At 34.3% G+C, this 15,999-nt stretch overlaps 1 pseudogene across 1 annotated transcript; it reads right to left on the bottom strand.

Moving 5' to 3' along the window:
- Window positions 1-612: 612 nt before the first annotated feature.
- On the bottom strand, window positions 613-14,142 carry LOC143227313 (uncharacterized; annotated as a pseudogene). Its single transcript, XR_013014986.1, has 9 exons — window positions 14,052-14,142; window positions 12,515-12,615; window positions 11,656-12,399; window positions 7,494-7,506; window positions 7,252-7,286; window positions 5,930-6,030; window positions 4,111-4,376; window positions 2,335-2,474; window positions 613-964 (listed from the first exon to the last, which is right to left on the bottom strand). The product of XR_013014986.1 is annotated as an uncharacterized LOC143227313 (transcript).
- Between the last annotated feature and the right edge of the window lie 1,857 nt (window positions 14,143-15,999).

Below are 15,999 nucleotides of genomic sequence, written 5' to 3'. Positions count from 1 at the left end.
TTGAAACGAGACATCCAACTGGTCACTAATGGTCATTGGAACAGGATTCTCCAACTGGTCACTACTGGTCATTGACTTGCAGGATGCTGGTTGCTACTGGGCATTGGAACGAGATACTAGACACAGTACATAGAATAAAGACCACAACACGTAGTTTTGAAGTAGAAGAGACACACACACAGATCAGGATGAATGAAGAAGCACATTCATTTAACATCAATGTTTTTCCCTCTTCTTCACTTTATTTATATATTTGTTAATATTTGTTCGTTCTAGTAAAGAAAATAATAATTTGATCTAAATAAGTTTTTTTCCCTCCTGACTTGAAAAATCCTTACGTGATAAAAGAAAATGAATATCGCTTTCGCGTAACCGAATTATGGAAAATCTTTTCTTGAAATAAAATGTATCTCAGAATGGCTGGTATGGTTATTAACACTTTATTGATAAGGAGAAACAACGTTTTGACCCTCCTAGACCATCTTCAGGTTAACGAAAACCTATTTTGTTAATCTGAAGATGAGGAAGTCAAACATTTCTTATCAATAAAATAATAACTCTACCATACCAATCGTTTTGGAAGGTTAGTAAAACTAAAACAACTTATGAAGTTTAAATTTGCAGGCCTGTGTTATTTGAAGCTTTCAAAATAAAAGCAGATACTGGTAGATTAATCTGTCAAATATTTCCAAGTAAGTTAAATTAAAGAAGCCAAACAGACAGCCAATTAATAGTTCCATGTTTACATTTTCAAAGAATTGTTTGTAAATAACGCTAGCGTTATTATTAATTATTAATAATTATTTTATTTAGAAATGTTTTCCCTGATCCAGTCTAAAACTCAGTAACTCGGGTGTAGACACCGGGATAGTTGGCTCCGCACATCTGATGCCCCACGAAACAATTCCAATCAATGTCCATCGGCGATTAGGAGCCTCCACATCAGTGGCCCTCCAGAGTCACCCTGAAATAAGTAATCTATGTTAGTTTGAAGCGTGTCCAGAATAGTCGGAGCTTGATATATTAATAATAATCTAGTTTTGTCCTTAAATAACTAGTCTAAGTTAGTTGGAACTTGCTATATTAATAACTATTCAGTTTCACCTTGAAATAAATGGCCTAAGTTAATTCAAAGTCAGCCCCATATATCAAGAACTTCTCACGTTATTAGACATCCAGATTCCCTGATATAATTTGTGTCTAAGTTAGTTCGAAATCAGCCTCATATATTTAGCACTTTCCATATTAGTAGACATCCAGAGTTACTTTTAAATAGGTGGTCTAAGTTAATTCCAAATAAACCCATAAAATTCATAACTTTTCATATTGGTAGCTATTCAGAATTATTATACTGAAATATACAATTTAAGATACTTAAAAGTGAGCCAAGAATTTCTAAGTGCTATATAGTTTAATAAAGCGTGCGTATGCTAATAGTATGTTACTATAACTAGGAAGAATTGGATCTCTACATCAGTTTCACACGTCATAAAATCAACTAGCAACAGGTTTAAAATACAAGTTAATATAAACTGGATATGGTATTTTTATGTCATCAAAGAAACAACAAAGACTTATTATATAATACGTCATTCCATTGTTTTATTTGTTAGGTACAGCTTCTCTAAGCTAGTTAGAAGTGTGTCTCTATATAATACGTCATTCCACTGTTTTTTTGTTAGGTACAGCTTCTCTAAGCTAGTAGAAGTGTGTCCCTATATGATACGTCATTTCACTATTTTATTTGTTAGGTACAGTTTCTCTAAGCTAGTTAGAAGTGTGTCCCTATATAATACGTCATTCCACTGTTTTATTTGTTGTGCAGCTTCTCTAAGCTGTTAAAGTGTGTCCCATATACCCAGAACTTCCCATATTAATAGTCTTCCAATTAATAATTATTGGGTAATTCTTAAAACCCATGAGTAGTAAAGGTAAAACAGAGCACATTACAACACGTCCGACCACTCTATCTCTGCAGTATTTTCAGAGTTGTTTATGAAACACAATACACAGTTAAACAGCAAATAATTTTAAATGTTATGAAAGTGTTTTGTAATCAGTAAATAAAGCACTTCAACAAGTGGGTGTAATTAAAAACAACAAAAGCTTATATTATGTGCTTTGACTCTGTTTGATGTATTAGGCTTAACTTCTCTTTTCAGTCAAACTGTTTACCACTCAAAACCTTTTTTTTGAATGGAAAGAAAACAAATAACCAACAGAGAAATCAACTATATCGTAAAAAATGATTTATTTTTCAAGACACACACTTAATATTGGGTGTTTTAAACCTATTATATCATTAGGTTGATGTATTTTTGGTTTATGGATTACCTGACACGAGTCCTTGTCACCATTTTTGGAGCCAGCACAGAGAAATACTTTTGAAATTTTCTGAACAAAAGTCTTGTTACACTCTTCATTATCCCAGACTGGGATGTCAACTTCTTGCAGGACGTTGCTCGACGCACCACCTAGTGGCAAAAATATTAACCATATTTAAAATACTAAATGCAAATTAATTCCTGAAAAAAAAAAATCAAAATTTGGTACGTCTATTTACGTGTGTGTGTGTTTTCTTGTATTAAGCCACATGGGGATATTTGCTGAGACCACCAAGGGGAATTGAACCGCTGAATTTAGCGTTGTAAATCCTTATACTTACCGCTGTACCAGCGGAGGACTGGTAAATCTCATACGAATAAATTATTTTGTAATAATCATTTTTAAATGCTAGCTTTATTTTGTGAATACAAAAATTAATAATATTTCTTATCTCAAATAATCAAAAAATTATTGGTAATAAAATCCTAGAACCCGTGAATTTAAAGAAACCAAGACTGTAATTAATGAATAAATACACAAATATGAGATAGCTAACGATCCTAGATCAAAATAATAAAGTTTTGTTTTTAACTGAAACCTGTGATCGTTTTTTATAAAATAGGACTAGTTGTTGCAATTAATTTTGAATTACTGACCATAGAGAAGGAAGCCAGTCAATATTGCCATCCACTGTCACTCTTATAACGCACCCACAGCTTTAAGTGCGGGTAACATTATAATAACAAAGCAGAGATTCGAACCCGGCTTGTCAGTTTTGATACCCAAAGCGCCACCACAAGGTCAATCCGTTTGACCCCAGATACACAACATGTTTATGCTTGTGCACATTTAATATTGTTAAAACAGGTAAAACAGTTTCGCGATGTGTATTCGGCACCGCTATATTATCTTCGTTCACCTCCTCTCGATGTCTTATCTGTAAGCCTGTAAGGTTTTGATACCCGTGGGGTAGAGCACAGATAGCCCATTCTGTAGCTTTGCGCTTGACAACAATCAAATCTAATCATTAAAGCAATCCTAAAAGGCGGTGGGGAACGGTCATATAACTATATTTTACTCCGTACTAACTAGGTCCCAGTAATATGGCTGAAGTCTTATATATCTATCTTATTGTGTAGCGATTAGCTTAACTAGAAAAACATTAACCTGAACATTTTTTCTGTGAGTGTACTTTATTCTACGTTAATCATTGACATTTATGTATTATTAATTATTATTTTATGATTTTTTACGGTAACAGAAAACACCTGTTTCGGTGATTTTGCGCATTGTTCACTTCCATTTAAGAAAACCAAGACCTGTGGTTTAGGTCGTTTAAGTTTCTGTAATAGGGTCATGGGTTCGAATCCCTATAACAACAAACATGCTCGCCATTTCAGCCATGGGAGCGTTATAATGTGAAGGTCAATCCCATTATTCGTTGGTAAAGAGTAGCCCAAGAGTGGGTCGTGAGTGGGTATGATTAGCTGCCTTCCCTCAGTCTTACACTGCTAAATTAGGGACGGCTAGCGCAGATAGCCCTCGAGTAGCTTTATAAAACAAAACAAAACTATAAAATAAAAAATAAAATCAAAATATTTCTAGTTTTTTCTTTCCTAAATAATATATATATATATATATCACTGTTATTTAGGAAAATAAAATAAATACTTTCGTTGGTTTAGAAATAAAAGTACAATACTTAGCAAACAGATCTATAACTTTGCTGCCACACTCACCATGGTGTACGAGGGTATTATTATAATATATATTAAGAATACAAACCATATGCTAGTGTTCCCCAACCAATCACTGTAGCTACTTTGCTTCGAAGATCATTACGTGGATCTGGCAGACAAATAGGACGGATGAAATCTGAATACGTCACTGGGTTTTCAGTCGTAATAGCGCAATATCGTTGTAGTATCTGACTTTGTCAAAATTTGGGTGGCTTTTTTATTTCAGCGACAGCGACATCTGTAGGAGAGTTATCGTCTGTCTTACTGAAGTCGTACTCACCCAACCTGACCTTGATCGTATTTGCTGTGAATCTATAATACAAACAACAACAACAACAAAGTGGATATTATTTACTTACTAAAGTCATGTTCGCCCAATCCCACCTTGATCTTATCTGCTGTAAATCTAGAATACAAACAACAACAACATAAGATGGTTGTTGTCTGACTTACTAAAGCCGTATTCGCCCAACCTTAACTTGAACTTATGCTGTAAACATACAATACAAATAACAATTTAGACGGTATCATCTGTCTTACTAAAGTCGTGCTCGCTTAACCTCACCTTGGTTTTGTCTGCTGTTTCCCTATAATACAAAGAATAACTTACTCATATGGTTCAAGTATGGAAGCCAGCAACGTAAGCGTGTTAAGGCGTTCCACTCGTAATATGAGGGTCGTGGGTTTGAATTCCTATAACACCAAACATGCTCGCCATTTCAGCCATGGGAGCGTTATAATGTAAAGGTCAATCCCACTATTCGTTGGTAAAGAGTAGCCCAAGAGTTGGCCGTGGTAGGTATGATTAGCTACCTTCCCTCTAGTCTTACACTGCTAAATTAGGAACGGCTAGCGCAGATAGCCCCCTCAGTAACTTTTGGGCGAAATTCAGAAATAAACAATCAAGTATGAAATAACCGTTAAAAATCAATACATTGACGTATAAAACGACTGCTTTTGGATTGGATATATTCATTGTAACTCGATACTATCAGCAGTTACCGTAATTAGTACGTAAGTGAACTAACACCCTTTCTAAAACCCAGTATTTAAGGAAAAGAACTTACAACGGCCCGGTTAAACTTATATTCGTTTTCAGCTCAACAGCTATAACTTTAATTCAGTGTTAAACATACCTTTGTTACTTCTAGATTTAGTTTAATACATTTTCTAGGATCAAAAAACCACATATATATATATAAAAGTTAATAATTACAACATTCAGTATGGCCTCTGATGAGGGCAAAGTTGAACTCAGTTATGTCATTTCAGATTTTGTTTGACAAAATTTTAAATAAGCACTTTTGAAAAAAGCAAAAAACCTGAAACCTTGAACTTCCAATTAAAACATATAACATGGATAATAACTATTAACAAATGAGGGTGAAAACCTGTCCCAACAATTAGATTTAGTCTCTTGTGTAATTTCCGTAACAAGAACAAACAAAGTAATAATAAAAATATAATCATTTTGTAATGAGTGAATGGTGAATTCATTTCGCTCTACATAACACTATCCAAGAAATCATATATCTTGATTTGTTACAGATAAAAAAACTGCAGTAATAAATATTAATAATAATATTTCTAATAATTATTATTTACATAATTTGTTATACATACGAATATTTTAAGTCTTTTCGTTTAACTCTCCGGTGGGTAAGAGAATTACGTTTACAGACTTACCATGCAAAATCTGGGTTTAATCCATAGAGTGCACAGAAATACATCATTAGGTAGCTTTGCATAAAACCCTAGAAAACCATCCCGTTTAAATTTATTCATAGTAGCGTCCTCTGTTGACGATTTCTATAAATATTTATATTTATTTATTTACATTTAAAATTATGACGTATTCAACGTACCCTTCTGTACAGTGCGCAGCAGTAAGAACATAATATCTGTTAATGAGCGCACCACCACAGAACTGGCCAGTCAGATCTGCTGGTCCACGTATCAGAGCAGCCTGTTTGAGAGTAAAACATATAATAAAATCGGAAAGTTCAAGACCAATGATCAATAAATAATTTTAGTAAGTACTAAACTAAGAAGTCCCATCTACTGTAATCACTAAGAATAGAATGGATCTTTCAGCTCTAATAACATAAATAATCTATGTTTTCTTGTTGACTACCATATATATATTAGGGATATTGTGGTAATTGTTTGCTTATGATATAATTAAAGGATGATATAATTGGCAATAGTTTCTGCAAGAATGATAAGTGGGTTATTTAATTGTTTCGATATTGACCAATAGGTGGCGATACTTTATAAATATCATGTATACAATAAAGTCATTATTAACTAGTTCACTGAACGTGTCAGTGAAGTTGATGCTTGAAATAGCTGTCAGTTTATGGTGTTGTATGGTTAAGAAGTGACAGTAAGGGAAGTGGGGGATTTTGTGGGGCTTGAGCTACAACAAAATGGGCCTCAACTTCCTTTGTAGCGTCTGCACCTAACGAACAATGTTTGCTATTAAAAAGTTTGTTCTCTTCCATAATACTACAATGTATGTGCACACAATAAAGAGCGTACGTAGCCCCCTCAATTTTTTTCCATGGAGCTCTCTTTAGCCCTCTCCCCGACTGAGAAATGGCTTGTGTTCTTCCCTCCCACTCTAACTTGTAACCACATCTGTTTCGACGAGATTGAACACGTGTTATCAAAATACATTAAACACACGTTCTTAGTTTTGATGTATTTTAAAACCCATTTCTCATGTAAATGCACTTTTATTAATTAATTTCTTTATAAATTGAAGAAAAGTTTTCTTTTCAACAAATGTGTTGGTATGTTTTAATTTTTTTACGCAGATTATTAGTCGCATCGTACACGTAAAGGACTTTTCATTATAAATCTAACTGAAAATATGAGATTCTTTCGGCTTTCTACCATGCCATCCAGGCTCGGCATGGCCAGGTAGGTTAGGCGTTCGCCTCGTAATCTAAGGTCGTGGGTTCGAATCTCCGTCGCACCAACCATGCTCGCCCTTTCAGCCGTGGGGCGTTATAATGTGCGCTCAATCCCAGTATTCGTTGGTAAAGAGTAGCCCAAGAGTTGGCGGTGGGTGGTTATGATTAGCTGCCTTCCTTCTAGTCTTACACTGCTAAATTAGGAACGGCTGGCGCAGATAGTTCTCGTGTAGCTTTGCGCGAAATTCAAAACAAACCAAAAACCATACCATCCATAACCAGTCGCCAGGATCTGCCTCTTTTCCTCAACTATTATTCTCGTGCGAAAAGCTAAGGCCACATACTAAGAAAGAACAAGTACACCCATTATACCAGAAATAAAGAACATCGTATACATATTATCATAGGACACAAAGAACATCGTATACGTATTATCATAGGAAACAAGGAACATCATATACGTATTATCATAGGAAACAAGAACATCGCATACGTATTATCATAGATTTACCTGAGCACATGTTCTGCATTATAAGTGAGAAACAAACAGAAATTCACTGATATAATATATTATAAACACTATTATTCGGTTTGAATGGAATATATTTTACCATCACATTTTAATATGCATTAGACCTGAAATCTTTTTTTTTTTCGTTAACGTAAAATGGATACATTTGAAACTAAAAACCAGTTATAAACTGTTTACAGCTGATTTAGAATTGTTTATGGAAACATTAAGTGTGTTTAATATAGAATAAATACAATATTATCTTTAGAATTGTTTTATGGGAACATTAAGTGTGTTTAAAATAGAATAAATACAATATTATCTTTAGAATTGTTTTATGGAAACATTAAGTGTGTTTAAAATAGAATAAATACAATATTATCTTTAGAATTGTTTTATGGAAACATTAAGTGTGTTTAAAATAGAATAAATACAATATTATCTTTAGAATTGTTTTATGGAAACATTAAGTGTGTTTAAAATAGAATAAATACAATATTATCTTTAGAATTGTTTTATGGAAACATTAAGTGTGTTTAAAATAGAATAAATACAATATTATCTTTAGAATTGTTTTATGGAAACATTAAGTGTGTTTAAAATAGAATAAATACAATATTATCTTTAGAATTGTTTTATGGAAACATTAAGTGTGTTTAAAATAGAATAAATACAATATTATCTTTAGAATTGTTTTATGGAAACATTAAGTGTGTTTTAAAATAGAATAAATACAATATTATCTTTAGAATTGTTTTATGGAAACATTAAGTGTGTTTAAAAATAGAATAAATACAATATTATCTTTAGAATTGTTTTATGGAAACATTAAGTGTGTTTAAAATAGAATAAATACAATATTATCTTTAGAATTGTTTATGGAAACATTAAGTGTGTTTAAAATAGAATAAATACAATATTATCTTTAGAATTGTTTTATGGAAACATTAAGTGTGTTTAAAATAGAATAAATACAATATTATCTTTAGAATTGTTTTATGGGAACATTAAGTGTGTTTAAAATAGAATAAATACAATATTATCTTTAGAATTGTTTTATGGAAACATTAAGTGTGTTTAAAATAGAATAAATACAATATTATCTTTAGAATTGTTTTATGGAAACATTAAGTGTGTTTAAAATAGAATAAATACAATATTATCTTTAGAATTGTTTTATGGAAACATTAAGTGTGTTTAAAATAGAATAAATACAATATTATCTTTAGAATTGTTTTATGGAAACATTAAGTGTGTTTAAAATAGAATAAATACAATATTATCTTTAGAATTGTTTGATGGAAACATTAAGTGTGTTTAAAATAGAATAAATACAATATTATCTTTAGAATTGTTTTATGGGAACATTAAGTGTGTTTAAAATAGAATAAATACAATATTATCTTTAGAATTGTTTTATGGAAACATTAAGTGTGTTTAAAATAGAATAAATACAATATTATCTTTAGAATTGTTTTATGGAAACATTAAGTGTGTTTAAAATAGAATAAATACAATATTATCTTTAGAATTGTTTTATAGAAACATTAAGTGTGTTTAAAATAGAATAAATACAATATTATCTTTAGAATTGTTTTATGGAAACATTAAGTGTGTTTAAAATAGAATAAATACAATATTATCTTTAGAATTGTTTTATGGAAACATTAAGTGTGTTTAAAATAGAATAAATACAATATTACCTTTACACTTTTGAAGCTTGGTTTAGAGTTCACAACATAAGCATGATAAATTACCCACATCAAGTTGGTCGAACTGATTGATCACGCTGTTTCGCTAAAGTATCTACCCTAGATAACTATGCTTACAGACTAACAGTTTAAACTGCTTAACTTTTATAACCTATTTTGTAATACGTTGCAGCCATAAGCCACAGATGACAGACACACTTGCAATTAAATATACCAATAATTTTAGAGATCTATTTGTTCGTTTTATAGCAAATTCGTAAGGGCTATCTACTGTGTCCACTGGGTGGAAATCGAACCCCGGTTTTAGTATTGTAAGTCTGTAAACTTAGCCAGCTGGAGATAATTTTACCAACTCTTCTCCGAGCCATTTTCTTTTATTTTAGGGTTAGAGCACAGCCTAAAGAAGCTACAGTTAAGGAAACTTTAAATAATTAAATAAGTTTAAAGAAAAACAAGAAGTGGGAGAATGAAGTGCATGCTCTTCACTGCTTAGCTGTCGAGAAAACCTATAATACAAAATCATTTGAAAATGCAAAAACACGCACTGCTCACCGTTAAACGTTCAATATCTAGTCATTCAGTAAATACATTTAAAATTGCCTTTAATAGGTTTAAGATTTAAAAGCCCCATAAAATCAAGTAGTGAATATAATTCTGATATTAATTTATTATTTGAATGTTTATACAAGTTATGTGGTACCTAGAATTATACAGTTATTGTGGTATTTACCTGAACAAAGAAAATAATTTTGTATGTGATAATAAACTTATGCCATTGTTGAATTAAAATATCGAGGTCAGCTGAACTTGTCTTATGCGTTGGGGCAAAATAAATTAATTAGCTCATGACGCCTATCGTTTATTTGTAGAACTATTTCTTTTAATTTTATAGATAATTCGGATTAGTTCGACTACAGCGGACAAATCTCAGTCATCAGAGAATCCAGTGATTTCCAAAAACTCAAACATAACACAAAAGTACCTTTTTATGGCTTGTTTGTTTGTTTGTTTTTGAATTTCGCACAAAGCCACTCGAGGGCTATCTGTGCTAGCCGTCCCTAATTTAGTAGTGTAAGACTAGAGGGAAGACAGCTAGTCATCACCACCCACCGCCAACTCTTGGGCTACTCTTTTACCAACGAATAGTGGGATTGACCGTCACATTATAACGCCCCCACGGCTGAAAGGGCGAGCATGTTTGGCGCGACCGGGATGCGAACCCGCGACCCTCAGATCACGAGACGCACGCCTCAACACGCTTGGCCATGCCGAGCCTACCTTTTAATGGCAAAGAATTATCGGCTAGTGCGCGTACTTAATGTGAAAGTTCGCATTTGATCCGTTACGCTCCACTGTTTAAACGTGAGTATGGTGAAGTGTTAACATTTAGTGATGAGTCTGCCTATTGAGTGTGAGCGTTCACGTGTGATCAGATGAAACAGATTGCATAGCTGTCATCCTCTGATCTGGCTCATGCCCTGGACAACAAAGCTATATATAAGAAACTCCTTACAGTACAGTTACAATATAAACATCATATATTGTCATTTTCCATTCTACTTATGAATCATTTATTTTCTTTCGTTAAAGATAAAAATAAATTCATCATTTCTAAATTCATTATATACTATTGACTTTTAGGCACGGTTCGTAGAATGTCTCTGAATTATTTGTTGTGTTTTCTCACATGCAAACTTTACAGCCCCAGCCCAGCTAATGACACACCTAGAAACCGGGTTTCGATAGCCATGGTGGACAGAGCACAAATAATAGTTTTGTGCTTACTTACAAATAAACAAACGTTTAGTTCGTAAATTCGTCTCGTGATCTAATTGAGATCTATAAGGTTGAGGAATAATTCGTGAGCGTTTTGAAATAATTTCATTCAAGCATTACATGCAAGACTGTACAATACTTCAATGTATGAACACATTGCACCCAAAACATTTATTATGACACTTTATTTCATGTAATACCTAGGTATATAGTATGCATTGTTTTAAATGAAATTGCAAGAAATGAAATGCGAAAAGCAGATGGTGTCGAAAATGCTCGATTTTGTCCACTTGACATTCCATTTAATGAGCTGAAAATGAAAGCAAAAATTAAAGACATATGAAAATCAAACACACCATCTATTAGAGCAAAAAATTATCTACCAAATGACATGAAATATTTTGCGAAAGCGTTTCATTTATGAATATATTTCGTTAACTTGAAAAAACACTCACGAATTATTCCTCAACCCAATATTTAGAGCCGCGGCTATTGAGGATTCCCTATTGTTGTAAAATATGTTAAGATTTAATGTGTTTTTAAATGAGCAATATTCTGAAGAAAATAATTAAATCTTTCTCACATCGGAAACCTCATTTTGTAAATAATAATAACACATATGTCATCCTCAACGGTTTACAAAGTCATCTCTACACCAAATTACTTTAAAATAAATAAATAACTCTTGAAAATAAAAATAAACCTTCTTCGTAAGGTGAATTAGACGTCTCTGGTGAAGGTGGTGGAGGAGGCTGTGTGGGTTTTGGCGTAGTTGTAGGAGGCAGCGTAGGTTCAGGAGTTGGTTCAGGTTCTTCTGGTTCATAAGGTCTTTCAGTTCCATTTGGACGAAATGGTCGTCCTGGTCTGTTTGGACGTCCTGGCCGGAAAGGTCTTCCTGGTCTATTTGGACGTCCTGGCCGGAAGGGTCTTCCTGGTCTGTTTGGACGTCCTGGCTGAAAGGGCCTTCCTGGTCTGTTTGGACGTCCTGGCTGAAAGGGTCTTCCTGGTCTGTTTGGACGTCCTGGCTGGAAGGGTTTTCCTGGTCTTCTGTTAGGACGCCCCGGTCTTCTATTTGGTCTCTCCGGTCTGTGTGGCCGAAATGGTTTGTCTTGTTGATCTTGTATTGGAGGATGAACTTCCGGTATTGTGGTTGTGGTTGTGGTTAAAGCTGCCGGAATGTTCTCTGCTGGGTGGTCATCTGGGCAACAAGCACCCACATAACGACTGTTGATAAAACAAACGTAACTCACAAACTTAGAAAAGTCTGTGACAAATTCCGGTAAGAGACAATGTTGAATGTAGCGGCAGTGACCGGGTTCGTTCTTGGGGGGTCCTACAAAACTGAAACCTCTCGCTGGGATGAGCGTTAAGATTGACAAGGGCTGATCTGCCCGAAGGGATGGGATACACGCCACGCGCTACCTTGATCAACTGTTGAACAACATCCTGCAACGTTTTATTCGTTGAATCTGACGTTTCTTCCTCGTAGTCATTTCTATATTCACTGTAATCATAGTCAGGTAACTCTGTAGCCGTTTCTGAGAACTTATCATTTTGCTTAGGTTTGGCAAACTGTCCCAAGACATCTGATAACCCTGAAAGTAGCGAACGAGACCCTAAATTTAGACGAAAACCTAAAATCGAGATAAAAGATAAACATTTTTAGTTCGTTATTTTAGGATGTCTATCATTTTCCACACATTACCTAGAATTACCGATGATGTTTATACCCTGTAAACACATTTTTAAAACACACACGTGCACCAAAGTGCTCGTGAAGTCACGACTTTGTTTTCACATAGTTCCTAAAACACACGATCCACACACAGATATTTAAACATAATCAGGATGTTGTTTTTCTAGTTAATCCAAGAGATTATTGCTGGTTGTCCCTCTGTATCTTGCATATAAAATGAGTGATCTAATCCAATGTTTCTAGTTAATTCTTTACATTGAATGGAAAAAACATAACTTTACTCAATATCATGAAATTTCTGGACTTTCTGTGTCTGATGAATGTTATAAATGTTTGCGGTTATTCGCAATGACGGCCGTGCAACTCACTACTGAAACTTCTTGTTGGGCATTTCTTACCCTGTTTAGGACTTCTTTTTGGCATGGTCTTAAACTTCTGACCAGCTAGTATTTAGGCTAATTTCATAATATTCACATTTTCGCTATTAAATGCTAATTTTTTATTTTTTATTTTTATTTTCCCCTTTCTTATTTTTATCTTTTGAAGCTCTACTCAAATAAGTGGTTGAGTCTATCAACGCAAAATGCATGTATTTTTTTTTATAATATTTAGCCTTAAGATTTTGGCCAGCAGTGTCAGAACCATTTCTGCACGCAAGTTAATTATAATGTTCGTCATGAGTCAACGAGAAACTAATTTCTAAATAAAACCTGCAATGCAAATCAGGCCAACATGAACCAAAGATAAAAGTAAATGTATTTAAAAATAAAAATTAACAAAAATGGCGTCACTCTAGCTTGGAAAAAGGCAACAAGTGGCAGTGAATGGCTTATAACTTTTCAAATAGTTTCAGGTGTTTTATTTGTCAAGTGTTGAAGTGTGGTTGAATATAAAATTCAAACCCTATTTGTACGGTTGGGTTTATTTTGAATTTCTCGCAAAGCTACACGAGGATTATCTGCACTATCCATGCCTAATTTAGCTGTGGAAGTCTAAAGGAAAGGTGGCTAATAAACATTCCGCCAACTCTTGGGCTATGCTTTTACCAACCAATGGGTCAATTGACTGTTACATTATAATGACCTCACGACTGAAATGGTGAGCATGTTTGGTGTCTGGGAATAGAACCCATGATCCCTAGATTGCGAGTCAATTGCTTTAATCACCAAGCCTAAAACTCTATGCTTTAGGGTTTATAACGTTAAAATTAGGGTTAGATCTTCGGGAAGATATATAGCAGATAACCTACTGTGTTGGAGCTTTACGCTAAAATTACAAACACACAATTATGATAAAATAAATCCACGTACCCAGCAAATCGCTTACTAAAAGAATAAATTCCAGTTCTATAATAATGTTCGTAAATAAACTTACCTTGTCTTTTAACACGAAACTGTTCGTCTCCGTCGCCTCCAGTCACAGAATATGGAAGAAGCAGCAGTAAAACTAAGTAATATGCTTTCATAACTGTCAAAAGAAAAGTGTTAGCTAATGGAATAAGTAGTTAAAAAAATTTGCATTTAACTATTTTTTACACAAAAATAAATAGAAAGAATTGTACAGATGGCGCTAAAGTGCTTTAATAGTTTGCAGTTACTGCGACGAGTTGTCTTCGAGCTTGCCTGACGATTGTTAACAGACGAAAAAAAATGATCTTTTAATAAACCTATTCCTGTAATTCACATTTACGAGTACATTAAAAATGACGTATCTTCGATTAACAATAATAGAAAGCTTTTGCACAGAAGTAGGTGTGAAACTAGTTGATATAAACATGTTAGTTTCACAGTTACATAATTGTTATACAGATTTTAAAGATTTCTTTTATTTTCTTTTTTTCCACCAAAGGTAAAATTAAAAAGAGAATCTGTGACGTAGAGGCCTATTGCATTCTTTTGATTGGCCATACCCACTGCTGTTCACTGTAGTTTTTGTCTATTCAAGGCTCATCAGCACAGCTTGGCTTAGTAAACCAAAGAAATGCCATTAGGCCTCTTGTAATGGTGACGTTTTTATAATGTCGTTATACAGTTGATCCACTGTATAAAATCGAATAATGAATTCGACGAAACGTTATAACATTATTCACAAAGCTAAATTATTTTATGCCACCATATGGTGAAGTGAAACGGAGTCAAAATTATAGATAATTCATGTAAGTTTATTCATCTGTCAGCTACATCAAGTAACGCCGACCATATCATTTTAATCATCATAGCTATAATTCCAAACCAGGTGGATAGAGAGCGCCACCTACTTATAATTTTTGTTTGTTTTTTGAATTTGCGCAAAGCTATACGAAGGTTACCTGCGCTATCCGTCTCTCAACTTGCAGTTTAAGACTAAAGGGAAGGCAGCTAGTCATCACCACCCACCGCCAACTCTTGGGCTACTCTTTTACTCTGTAGTATACTTTATTCTACGTTAATCGTGGACATTTATGTATTACTTAATTATTATTTTATGATTTTTTTTACGGTAACAGAAAACACCTGTTTCGGTGATTTTGCGCATTGTTCACTTCCATTTAAGAAAACCAAGACCTGGCATGGCCAGGTCGTTTAAACGTTCGACTCGTAATATGAGGGTCGCGGTTTCGAATCCACGTCACGCCAAATATGCTCTCCCTTTCAGTCGTGGGGGCGTTATAATGTGACGGTCAATCCCAATATTCGTTGGTAAAAGAGTAGCCCAAGAGATGGCGGTGGGTGGTGATGACTAGCTGCCTTTCCTCTAGTCTTACACTGCTAAATTAGGGACGGCTAGCACAGATAGCTCTCGAGTAGCTTGGTTAAGGCACTCGAGTCGTAATCCAAGGGTTGCGGGTTCAAATCTCCCTTGCATCACACATGTTCGCCCTTTCAGCCGAGTGGGCGTTATAATGTCACGGTCAATCCCACTATTCGTTGGTAAAAGAGTAGCCCAAGGGTTGGCTTACTTCTCTCTAGTCTTACACTGCTAAATTAAGGACGGCTAGCGCAAATAGGCCTCATGTAGCTTTGCGCGAAATTCAAACCAAACAAACCTAATCTAATTCATTAAGTTACGCGAATTGCTAATTATAATTATTTTCTTCTCAGCAGTTGTTTCACAGATCGTTTACAACAGCACGTTTAACTACCGGGCTGGACTTAGCCTAACTTATCTTATCCTATAGTTCACAACTCTTTGCTGAAACGGCTGGTTCTGCACTTTAGAGCCGTGGGCACGTAACTATCAATTCTAACTCTTTGACCTTCCGATAGCAGCCCATACTTGGCCATGGAAAGTTGTTAAGTAATTTCTTTCCCTCTAGCCATTTCCCGCCCCAATGACTCAGCGG

The sequence above is a fragment of the Tachypleus tridentatus genome, chromosome 9, assembly GCF_004210375.1.
Source record: "Tachypleus tridentatus isolate NWPU-2018 chromosome 9, ASM421037v1, whole genome shotgun sequence".
Taxonomy (NCBI): Eukaryota; Metazoa; Arthropoda; class Merostomata; order Xiphosura; family Limulidae; genus Tachypleus; species Tachypleus tridentatus.
The sequence above is the reverse complement of the archived record's forward strand: the minus strand, read 5'-3'. Positions and strand labels throughout refer to the sequence as shown.